The sequence below is a fragment of the Loxodonta africana genome, chromosome 12 (assembly GCF_030014295.1).
Source record: "Loxodonta africana isolate mLoxAfr1 chromosome 12, mLoxAfr1.hap2, whole genome shotgun sequence".
Lineage (NCBI taxonomy): Eukaryota > Metazoa > Chordata > Mammalia > Proboscidea > Elephantidae > Loxodonta > Loxodonta africana.
In genome coordinates this window covers 71,975,726-71,987,815 of record NC_087353.1, presented here as the reverse complement: position 1 = coordinate 71,987,815, position 12,090 = coordinate 71,975,726, and the positions used below count along the sequence as shown (strand labels likewise).

Below are 12,090 nucleotides of genomic sequence, written 5' to 3'. Positions count from 1 at the left end.
GGTGTTTTTCTTTTTGGATCAGTCTTAAATGGGGTTCAATGAGCATCTTGGATAGATATCCTTTCGTCTTTCATGATGTCAGGGAAGTTTTCTGTCAGCAGATCTTTAACTATTCTGTGTTTTCTGTCCTCCCTCCCTGTTCTGGGACTCCAATCACACGCAAATTATCCTTCTTGATAGAGTCCCACATGATTCTTAGGGTTTCTTCATTTTTTTTAATTCTTTTATCTGATTTTTTTTCAGCTATGTTGGTGTTAATTCCCTGGTCCTCCAGATTTCCCACTCTGCATTCTAATTGCTCGAGTCCACTCCTCTGACTTCCTATTGCATTGTCTAATTCTGTAATTTTATTGTTAATCTTTTGGATTTCTGCATGCTGTCTCTCTATGGATTCTTGCAAAAATATCGAATGCTTCACGAATTTGCGTGTCATCCTTGCGCAGGGGCCATGCTAATCTTCTCTGTATCGTTCCAATTTTAGTATATGTGCTGCCGAAGTGAGCACTATTTCTAGCTTTTTAAGGAGGTGCCATATCATTTTTCCAAAGTGGCTGTACCATTTTTCTTTCCCACCAACAATGCATAAGAATTCCATTCTCCCTGCAACCCCTCCAACATTTGTTATTTTCTGTTTTTTGATTTGTGCCAGTAATGTCAGGGTGAAATGGTATCTCATTGTGGTTTTGATTTGCATTTCTCTAATGGCTGGTGATTATGAGCATTTCCTCTCGTGTCTCTTAGCCACTTGAATGTCTTCTTTGGTGAAATGTCTGTTCATATCCTTTGCCCATTTTTAAATTGGAATATTTGTCTCTTTATTTTAGAGGTGTTGGATTTTCCTATAGATTTTAGAGATTAGACTTTCGTTGGATATGTCATAACCAAAATTTTTTTCTCAGTCTGTAGGTTTTTTTTTTACTCTTTTACTGAAGTCTTTTATGGGCATAAGTGTTTAATTTTCAGAAGGTCCCATTTATCTAGCTTACCTTCTGGTGTTTGTGTATTGTTAATTATGGTTTGTATCTTGTTTATGCCATATATTAGGGCCCCTAGTGTTGACCCTATTTTTTCTTCCATGATCTTTATAGTTTATGGTTTTGTATTTTGGTCTTTGATCCATTTTGAATTAGTTTTTGTGTATGGTGTGAGGTATGAGTACTGTTCCATTTTTTACAGATGGATATCCAGTTTTGCCAGCACCATTTGTTAAAAAGACTGGCTTTTCCCTGTTTAATGGACTTTGGGCCTTTGTCAAAGATCAAGGGATATAAGGAGATAGATTTACATCTGGGTTCTCGATTTTATTCCATTGGCCAATGTGTCTGTCATTGTACCGGTACCAGGCTGTTTTGACTAGTGCAGGTTCTGAGGTCAGTAGCCTCAGGCCTCCTACTTTGTTCTTTTTGAATAGTGCTTTACTTACCCAGGGTCTCTTTCCTTTCCATATAAAGTTGGTAATTAATTTTTCCATCTTGTTAAAGAATGCTATTGGTATTTGGATTGGAATTGCATTGTTATTTGTAGATTGGTTTGGGTAGAATTGACATTTTCAAAATGTTGAGTCTACCTATCCATGAGAATGGTATGTTTTTTCCGTTTATGTTGACCTCTTTTGGTTTCTTGCAGTAGTGTTTTGTAGTTTTCTTTGTATAGATATTTTACATCCCTGGTTAGATTTATTCCTAAGTATTTTATTTTTTAGGAGCTGTTATAAATGATGTTCTTTTCCTGGTTTCCTTTTCATAGTTCTTTTTATTGGCGTATAGGAATCCAGCTGATTTTTGTATGTTTATCTTGTACCTTGCTACTCTGTTGAATCTTTCTATTAGTTCCAATAATTTTCTTGTGGAGTCTTTTGGGTTTTCCATGTATAGTATCATGTCACCCACAAATAGGGACAGTTTTGCTTCTTTGTTACCAATTTGGATGCTCTTTATTTCTTTTTCTTGTCTTTTGTTCTTCGGGTTTCTTCATTCTCTGTTGCCCCAGACAGGCTGGACAAGTGGAGTATCTTAGATGGCCACTCACAAGATTTTAAGACCCCAGATGCTACTCACCAAAGTAGAATGTGAACATTTTCTTTATAAATTATGTTATTACCAATTGAGCTAGATGTACCCCAAGATCATGGTCTCCAGATGTCGGCCCAGTAATTCAGTCCCTCAGGGATTTTGGATGTGTCTGTGAAGCTTCCATTACCTTGCCTTGGTCCAGCTGTGCTGAATTCCCCGGTAGGATATATTATCCTTGGTTGGCAATATTTTTCTTTCAAGGTTTTAAATATATCATTCCATTGCCTTCTTGCCTGCATGGTTTCTGCTGATTAATCGGAACTTGGTCTTGTTTCACCTTTCTATGTGACTTTTTGTTTTTCTTGAGCTGCTTTCAGGATTCTTTGGTTTTGGCGAGTATAATTATGATACATCTTGGTGACTTTCTTTTGGGATCTATCCCATATGGGGTCGTTGAGCTTCTTGGATGGTCAGTTTTTAATTTTCATGATATTAGGGAAGTTTTCTGTCAGCAAATCTTCAGTGATCCCGTCTGTGTTTTCCATATTCTTTCCCTGTTCTGAAACTCTGGTCACTTGCAAATTTGTGCTCTTGATTGTATTCCACACAGTTCTTAGGTTTTCATCATTTCTTTTGATTTTTCCTCAAAGTGGCATCCATGGATTTGTCTTCAGTTTCACTGATCCTGTCTTCCATTGTTTCAGATTTGCTCCTAAAACCTTCTATTGTTGTCCATTCTGACATTTTGTTGTTTATCTTTTGGATTTCTAAGTGCTGTTTTTGTATGATTTCTAGATTTATTTTGACATTTTGTTCTTATATTATTTTCCTGAATTCTTCTCTTGCTTTGTCTGTTTTCCTTGATTTTGGCTATGTTTTTGTTGGTTTTGTCTGTTTTCCTTGATCTCTTTCCTAGCCTCTTATAAACCTGTTGCCACTGAGTCGATTCCGACTCATAGTGACCTTATAGGACAGAGTAGAACTGCCCCACAGGGTCTCCAAGGAGTGGTTGGTGGATTTGAACCGCCAGCCTTTTGGTTAACAGCCTGAGCTCTTAACCACCCCACCACCGGGGCTCCCTGAATATTAGATTTTTGAATTTGCTATCAAATAGTTCCATTGCCTTTTCTTCTGCTGGAAGGTCAACTGATGCTTTTATTCTGGTTGCTTACTGAAGCCATCTTGTCTTTTTTTTTTTTTAATACGTTTTGATATTGTCTGCTGTCTCTGAAACATTCAGGTATTATTTATTGACTGTCGGTTTGTTGGTTTTGTACTGCTCTTTTGTTTGCTTATGTCTGCGTAGGTGGGCCAGGTGTGCTTTGTTGCTTGCTCACCTCTGGGCATGATAGTTCTCACTACCTTTTCTGGGTGTGCTGGGTCTGTCACTTAGCTGTGGTGCAGCAGGACAGGTCCAACGGAGGAAAGGGGCAGATATGGACCTTTTGCAGCTTGAACCAGGCCAAGGACTGGAACAGGGCTGTGGTGGGTGGCAGGAGGGGTTCAGGGCTGGTGGGGGAGGGCCTTGGTTCTAGGCCACATCCCCCCAGGGTCACAGGCATGGCAGGAGGTATCTGGGACTGGCAGGGGTAGATCTGTGGGCTGGGTCCCCTTGGGACAACAGGGCAGAGGAGAGAGGTGGGGGGGGGCAGTGATTCAGGGGCAGAGGGGGCTAGATGGAAGAGGGTGATAGAGTGGATTGGCATTGTGGTTCCTAGCAGTCCAGGTTGCGAGGATATAGCGGTTATAGCTGCTGTTTACTAGAGGGGTGGGTTTGTGGGAATGTGGGAATGTGGGTACCAGGCGGGAGAATCTGGGCTCCTCCTTGAGTTGCAATCAGCAAATATGGTCTTACTTAGCTCTGGGTGTATCTGCACCTGTCGCAGTTATCTAGTGCTGCTATAACAGAAATACCACAAGTGGATGGCTTTAGTAAACAGATTTATTTTCTCACCATCTAGGAGGCTAGAAGTCCGAATTCAGGGTGCCAGCTCCAGGGGAAAGCTTTCTCTGTTGGCTGTGGAGGAAGGTCCTTGTCGATCTTCCCCTGGTCTAGGAACTTTTCAGCACAGGGACCCCAGGTCCAAAGGTTGTGGGTTCCTGGCTTTTCTTGCTTGGTAGTAATGAGGTCCCCCTGTCTCTCTGCTCGCTTCTCTCTTTTATATCTCAAAAGAGATTGACTCAAGATACAACCTAGTCTTGTAGATTGAGTTCTGACTTATTAATATAACTGCCTCTAATCGTGCCTCATTAACATCATAGAGGCAGGATTTACAACACATAAGAAAATCACATCAGATCACAAAATAGTGGACACTCACACGATACTGGGAAACATGGCCTAGCCAAGTTGACTCACATTTTTAGGGGACACAATTCAATCCATAACACTGCCGTACCTCTGTCTCCTATTGGAAATTCCATGGAGGTGACTGTGCATGCAGGGTTGTTGGTTTTATTCAAAGATGGCCACACCGAGTCTTGCTGTTCGTCTGGAAACCTTCACTCTGTATCTCTATTCCTTCCCTGTCTTCTATCAGTTTCTTCTTCGTCTCAGTGACTTCCGATCTAATACTTTATCCCTTCGTATGAGATTCGGGGTTCTAAGGTTGATGTCTGTATCTGTTTTACTTGGTTTTTCAGGTCTTTGTTGCAGTAGGATGGCTTAGTGTGTCTGACTAGTCTGCCATCTGCCATCTTGACTCTGCGCCTCCCCCCTCCCCCATTTATGATAACCAAAAATGACTCTAGACATTCCCAAATGCCCCCTAGGAATCAAAAATTACCCTAGTTGAAAACTAGTGATGTAGTAACCAGAAAATGTCTATCTGTCCCTACAAGCCCTGGCTCTGTTACTTTCTCTTCATGGGGGCTGGCTGTGAGAAAAGGAAAATATCCTGTGAGGAGAAAGAGGCAAAGACTCTAGGCTTCCACACCATTACAGGTCATCAGAATCCTGAGAACAGATGAGACATGTTCATCTTGTTCAAATTGTTTGCATTTAATAAATGGGGGGTTATTTTATTGGTTTTGGGACCCACCTACTTTGTGTTCTCTATGAGTAGCAAAGGCTAAAGGCTGGGCCTTCCTCACCCTTTTTTTTTTTTTTAAACGGTTGGTCAAAAGTTAAATGGAAATAGGCAGTTTGCCCTTCTTTATTCTAGAGGGCAGTAACTTTAAGACTCCAGGAAGTTTTAGTAAACCACTGGCTGTAAAGAAATTTCTCCCTAAACCATCCTTTTCCATTGGTTATTTTATCATTTACTAATCTCTGGAGAGAACTTTGAATTAAGATGAAGAATTTTTCCTCGCTCCAAATACAAAACAGGTTTTTCTAAAATGGCAATGAATTGAGTAGAAGCAAAATCCTTGTTGCTATAGCTTAAAAACTAAAATTTATTTCAGGTTTGAGAAGAGTAAATAAAATACATTTGAAGCCCCGCTATACATACAAAAATGGATTAGAGGCTGTTTTTCTGGCTCTTGTAACCTGAGTTAAGTTGGAGGTTCATTTTGAAGATTGACACTGTAATGCTGTTGCTTGCCTTTGACTTGTACTCTCCAATGTTATACTGTGATATTCATATGTTGAGTAAAAGGACCCAAAGAAGAGCAAGTTCAAGGATAAGAATTATGCAGTCTTCATTAGACAAAGGGATTCTTATAGTAAGCACCAAATATCCTAACATAAGGGCTCCGATGAGTTCATGGTACCAAGGCCAGAAATTCCCTATGTGCTGTATCATTTGTAAGATGGTATTTAAGTGTAGAACACGCAGGATCCAGTCCATGATGGATTCTTGCTGGCAACAGAAAGAAGAAAGAAAGTTAGATATAGGTTGAAAGGCTGACAGAGAACTTTCTTTGGAAGAACAGCGTTTTGGATGGAAATCCATTTGTTCTCATAATGAACATGATTGATCAAAACAGGGTTCTATTCTGTCTAGCGTTCTGGGAGATAGTATAAAGAAGCCTCTGTTCTAGGTAATCTGGAATATCTTCCATGAAAGATCCTCCAAAGAATAGGAGAATGTACCTAGTTTCTATTCTGTATGGGTTTAGATAACTTTGGGAAGCAATCTATCATGAATTTATTGAATAAATGTCAGTGGAACTTCTCCTGAAACTAGGGTATTCTGTTTTCCTCAGGTGTGCTAGGGAGCCACAACTCTTGATATCTAGATAGTAATTTGTAATTACTTCACATGGGTGAAACATTTATCTGATTTTCTGCCTCTGAACTTGCCTTAAATATAAAAATTTCTAAGGTGTCAGTGTTAGAAAGTATCAGGTATGAAAATATCTGGTAGATAGCCAATAGCATATTATGGTATTAGTATATGGTAACCGCTGGGTGGCGCAAATGGTTAAGCACTCAGCTACCAACTGAAACGGTGGTAGTTGGAATCCATCCAGAGGCATTTTGGAACAAAGGCCTGGCAGTCTCCTTCTGAAAGGTCAGAGCCATTGAAAACCCTATGTACAGTTGTATGCTGAAGCACATGGGGTTGCCATAAGTTGGAATTGACCTGACGGCATTTGGTTTGGTTGGTTATTGGTGGCTTCAGAACAAGGACCATACTTATACACTGGGTCATGGGAACCTGAGTGAACAGAGCTACTCCACCCCCTTGGGCAAATTACTTCTCTGATCTCAATATCATCCCCCATGTGTCTGTAAGTTTGTCGTATTGCAGGGGCTTGTGGGTTGCTGTGATGCTGGAAGCTATGCCACCGGTATTCAGATATCAGCAGGGTCACCCATGGAGGACAGGTTTCAGCTGAGCTTCCAGACTAAGACAGACTAGGAAGAAGGACCCGGCAGTCTACTTTTAAAAAGCATCAGCCAGTGAAAACCTTATGAATAGCAGCGGAGCATTGTCTGATATAGTGCTGGAAGATGAGACCCCCAGGTTGGAAGGCACTCAAAAGATGACTGGGGAAGAGCTGCCTCCTCAAGGTAGAGTCAACCTTAATGACGTGGATGGAGTAAAGCTTTCGGGACCTTCATTTGCTGATGTGGCATGACTCAAAATGAGAACAGCTGCGAACATCCATTAATAATCAGAACCTGGAATGTACGAAGTATGAATCTAGGAAAATTGGAAATCGTCAAAAATGAAATGGAACGCATAAACATCGGTATCCTAGGCATTAGTGAGCTGAAATGGACTGGTGTTGGCCATTTTGAATCGGACAATCATATAGTCTATGCTGGGAATGACAACTGAAAGAGGAATGATGTTGCATTCATCGTCAAAAAGAACGTTTCAAGATCTGTCCTGAAGTACAACGCTGTCAGTGATAGCATAATATCCATACCCCTACAAGGAAGACCAGTTAATACGAATATTATTCAAATTTATGCACCAACCACTAGGGCCAAAGATGAAGAAATAGAAGATTTTTATCAGCTGCTGCAGTCTGAAATTGATCAAACATGCAATCAAGATGCATTGATAATTACTGGCAATTGGAATGCAAAAGTTGGAAACAAGAAGGATCAGTAGTTGGAAAATATGGCCTTGGTGATAGAAACAATGCCCGAGATCGAATATAGAATTTTGCAAGACCAACGATTTCTTCATTGTAAATACCTTCTTTCACCAACATAAACGGCAGCTATACACATGGACCTCGCCAGATGGAACACACAGAAATCAGATTGACTACATCTGTGGAAAGAGACGATGGAAAAGCTCAATATCATCAGTCAGAACAAGGCCGGGGCCGACTGTGGAACAGACCATCAATTGCTCATATGCAAGTTCAAGCTGAAATTGAAGAAAATCAGAGCAAGTCCATGAGAGCCAAAATAAGACCTCGAGTATATCCCACCTGAATTTAGAGACCATCTGAAGAACAGGTTTGACGCATTGAACACTAGTGACCGAAGACCAGACAAGTTTTGGAATGACATCGAGGACATCATACATGAAGAAAGCAAGAGGTCACTGAAAAGACAGGAAAGAAAGAAAAGACCAAGATGGATGTCAGAGGAGACTCTGAAACTTGCTTTTGAGTGTCGAGCAGCTGAAGCAAAAGGAAGAATTGATGAAGTAAAAGAACTGAACAGAAGATTTCAAAGGGCCTCTCGAGAAGACAAAGTATTATACTGACATGTGCAAAGAGCTGGAGATGGCAAACCAAAAGGGAAGAACACGCTCAGTGTTTCTCAAGCTGAAAGAACTGAAGAAAAAATTCAAGCCTCGTGTTGCAATAGTGAAGGATTCCACAGGGAAAATATTAAAGGATGCAGGAAGCATCAAAAGAAGATGGAGGGAATACACAGAGTCATTATACCTAAAAGAATTAGTTGATGATCAGCCATTTCAAGAGGTGGCATATGATCAGGAACCAATGGTACTGAAGGAAGAAGTCCAAGATGCTCTGAAGGCATTGGTGAAAAATAAGGGTCCAGGAACTGATGGAATGTCAATTGAGATGTTTCAACAAACAGATGCAGTGCTGGAAGTGCTCACTTGTCTATGCCAAGAAATATGGAAAACAGCTTCCTGGCAACTGACTGAAAGAGATCCATATTTATGCCTATTCCCAAGAAAGGTGATCCAACCGAATGTCAAAATTATAGAACAATATCATTAATATCACACACAAGCAAAATTTTGCAGAAGATCATTCAAAAATGGCTGCAGCAGTATATTGACAGGGAACTGCCAGAAATTCAGTCCGGTTTCAGAAGAGGACGTGGAACTGGGGATATCATTGCTGATGTCAGATGGATCCTGGCTGAAAGCAGAGAATGACCAGAAGGATGTTTACCTGTGCTTTATTGACTATGCAAAGGCATTCAACTGTGTGGATCATAACAAACTATGGATAATATTGTGAAGAATGGGAATTCCAGAACACTTAATTGTGCTCATGAGGAACCTTTACATAGATCAAGAGGCAGTTGTTTGGACAGAACAAGGGGATACTGATTGGTTTAAAGTCAGGAAAGGTGTGTGTGAAGGTTGTATTCTTTCACCATACCTATTTAATCTGTATGCTGAACAAATAATCCGAGAAGCTGGACTATATGAAGAACAGGGCATCAGGATTGGAGAAGACTTATTAACAACCTGCGTTATGCAGATGACACAACCTTGCTTGCTGAAGGTGAAGGGGACTTGAAGCACTTGCTAATGAAGATCAGAGACCACAGCCTTCAGTATGGATTACACCTCAACATAAAGAAAACAAAAATCCTCACAACTGGACCAATGAGCAACATCATGATAAACGGAGAAAAGATTGAAGTTGTGAAGGATTTCATTTTACTTGGATCCACAATCAATAGCCATGGAAGCAGCAGTCAAGAAATCAAAAGGCACATTGCATTGGGTAAATCTGCTGCAAAGGACCTCTTTAAAGTGTTGAAGAGCAAAGATGTCACCCTGAAGACTAAGGTGTGCCTGACGCAAGCCATGGTATTTTCAATCACATCATATGCATGTGAAAGCTGGACAGTGAATAAGGAAGACCGAAGAAGAGTTGATGCCTTTGAATTGTGGTGTTGGCGAAGAATATTGAATATACAGTGGACTGCCAAAAGAACAAATAAATCTGTCTTGGAAGAAGTAGGGCCAGAATGCTCCTTAGAGGCAAGGATGGTGAGACTGCATCTTATGTACTTTGGACATGTTGTCAGGAGGGATCAGTCCCTGGAGAAGGACGTCATGCTTGGCAAAGTACAGGGTCAGTGGAAAAGAAGAAGACCCTCAACGAGGTGGATTGACATAGTGGCTGCAACAAGGCGCTGAAGCATAATAACAATTGTAAGGATGGCACAGGACCTGGCAGTGTTTCATTCTGTTGTGCATAGCGTTGCTGTGAGTCGGAACCGACTTGATAGCACCTAACAACAACAATATCATATCTTTCGGCAGTTGAGAGGATTAAGTCACAATTTATTTAGCAGGCTTCAGTTGGAATCGACTTGATGGCAACAGGTTTTTGATTTTTTGGTTAGTATAGTTCCTGGCGTAATAGCTAATGTCTGTTAAATTTTCTTGAGCCTGCCCCCCACAGAGCTAGAATTCATAATCATGAGTGGAGAAATGAAATTGCTTCTCAACTAGTTTTCCTGAACAAGTCATTATTATTTGAGGAACAGGTGCTAGAGAAGGACTTTGAGACCTCATTTGACAGTTTTTAGCTAAACTAATTCTAAATACATAGCTGCAGGTTCGGGTATACAAGTAACTCAGAGAGTGACCCTTTTAAATATTAAGCCTGGAACTTTTGAGATTTGATTTCTAAACCCCATGTAATAGGTCTCCAACCCTTATGGTACAGTGGAAATTCAAAGAAATGGAGCCTCAAGTCTCTCTCCTGTAGACGCTCCTCTTATGGGATAGACTACCCTATCTTGTATTTCGGAAATCCTGGTTGCATAGTGGTTAAGTGCTACAGCTGCTAACCTAAAGGGCGGCAGTTCATATCCACCAGGCGCTCCTTGTAAACTCTATGGGGCAGTTCTACTCTGTCCTATAGGGTCGCTATGAGTTGGAATCGACTCGATAGCAATGGTTTTTTTTTTTTTTTTGGTATCTTGTATTTCAGTTTTCCTAAGGGAATGGCTAAAACATTAATCTACTCTCCCCCGCAAGGTATCTAGATCCACAAAGGCCAAAGATGAAGAAATGGAGGATTTTTACAAACTTCTGCAGCCTGAAATTGGTTGAACATACAATGATTGGAATGTGAAAGTGGGAAACAAAGAAGGATTAGTAGTTGGAAAATATGGCTTTGGTTGACAGAAATGATGCTGGACATTGCATGATTAGAATTTTCCAAGACCAACAACTTTGTCATTGTAAATACCTTTTTTCAGCAATGTAAATGGTGGCTATACACATGACCTCGCCAGATGGAATGTACAGGAATACACATCTATGAAAGAGACAATGGAAAAGCTCAATATCATCAGTTAGAAAAAGGTCAGGCGCCAACTGCAGAACAGACCATCAGTTGCTCATATTCAGGTCGAAACTGAAGAAAATTAGAACAAGTCCACAAGAACCAAAGTATGACCTTGAACATATCCCACCTGAATTTAGAGACCATCCCAAGAATAGATTTGATGTGTCGAACACTAATAGCCAAAAAGACCAGATGAGTTGTAGAATGACATCAAGAACATCATACATGAAGAAAACAAGAGGTCATTAAAAAGACAGGGAAGAAAGAAAAGACCAAAATGGATGTCAGAAGAGACTCTGAAGCTTGCTCTTGAACATTGAGTAGCTAAGGCTAAAGGAAGAAATGATGAAGTAAAAGAGATGAACAGAAGATTTCAGAGGGTGGCTTGAGAAGACAAAGTAGAGTATTATGACATGTGCAAAGACCTGGAGATTAAAAAATCAAAAGGGAAGAACAAACTTGGCATTTCACAAGCTGAAAGAACCAAAGAAAAATTCGAGCCTCTAGTTGCAATATCGAAGGATTCTATAGGAAAAATATTAAGTGATGCAGGAAGTATCAAAAGAAGATGGAAGGAATACACAGTCACTATACCAAAAAGAGTTGGTCACATCCAACCATTTTATAAGGTAGCATATGATCAGGAACCGATAGTATTGAAGGAAGAAGCCCAAGCTGCATTGAAGGCTTTGGTGAAAAACAGGGCTCCAGGAATTGACGGAATACCAGTTGAGATGTTTCAGCACATGGATGCAGTGCTAAAGTGCTTACTCATCTATGCCAAGAAATTTGGAAGACAGCTACCTGCCCAACTGACTGGAAGAGATCCGTATTTGTACTCATTCCAAAGAAAGGTGATCCAATGAAATGCGGAAATTATCGAACAATATCATTAATATCATACACAAGTAAGGTTTTGCTGAAGATCATTCAAAAGCAGCTGCAGCAGTATATAAAAAAAATTATACCAACAGGGAATTGCCAGAAATTCAAGTGAGATTCAGAAGACATGGAACGAGAGATATCATTGCTGATGTCAGGTGGATCCTGGCTGAAAGCAGAGAATACCAGAAAGATGTTTATCTGTATTTTATTGACTATGCAAAGGCATTCAACTGTGTGGATCATAACAAATTAGGGATAACATTGC

General features: G+C 40.4%; 1 non-coding gene across 1 annotated transcript; it reads right to left on the bottom strand.

Annotated features, from left to right (window-relative positions):
- Positions 1-398: 398 nt before the first annotated feature.
- On the bottom strand, positions 399-505 carry LOC111748523 (U6 spliceosomal RNA). The gene has a single exon (XR_002784223.1). It is a non-coding gene; the product is annotated as a U6 spliceosomal RNA (small nuclear RNA).
- Positions 506-12,090: the final 11,585 nt, after the last annotated feature.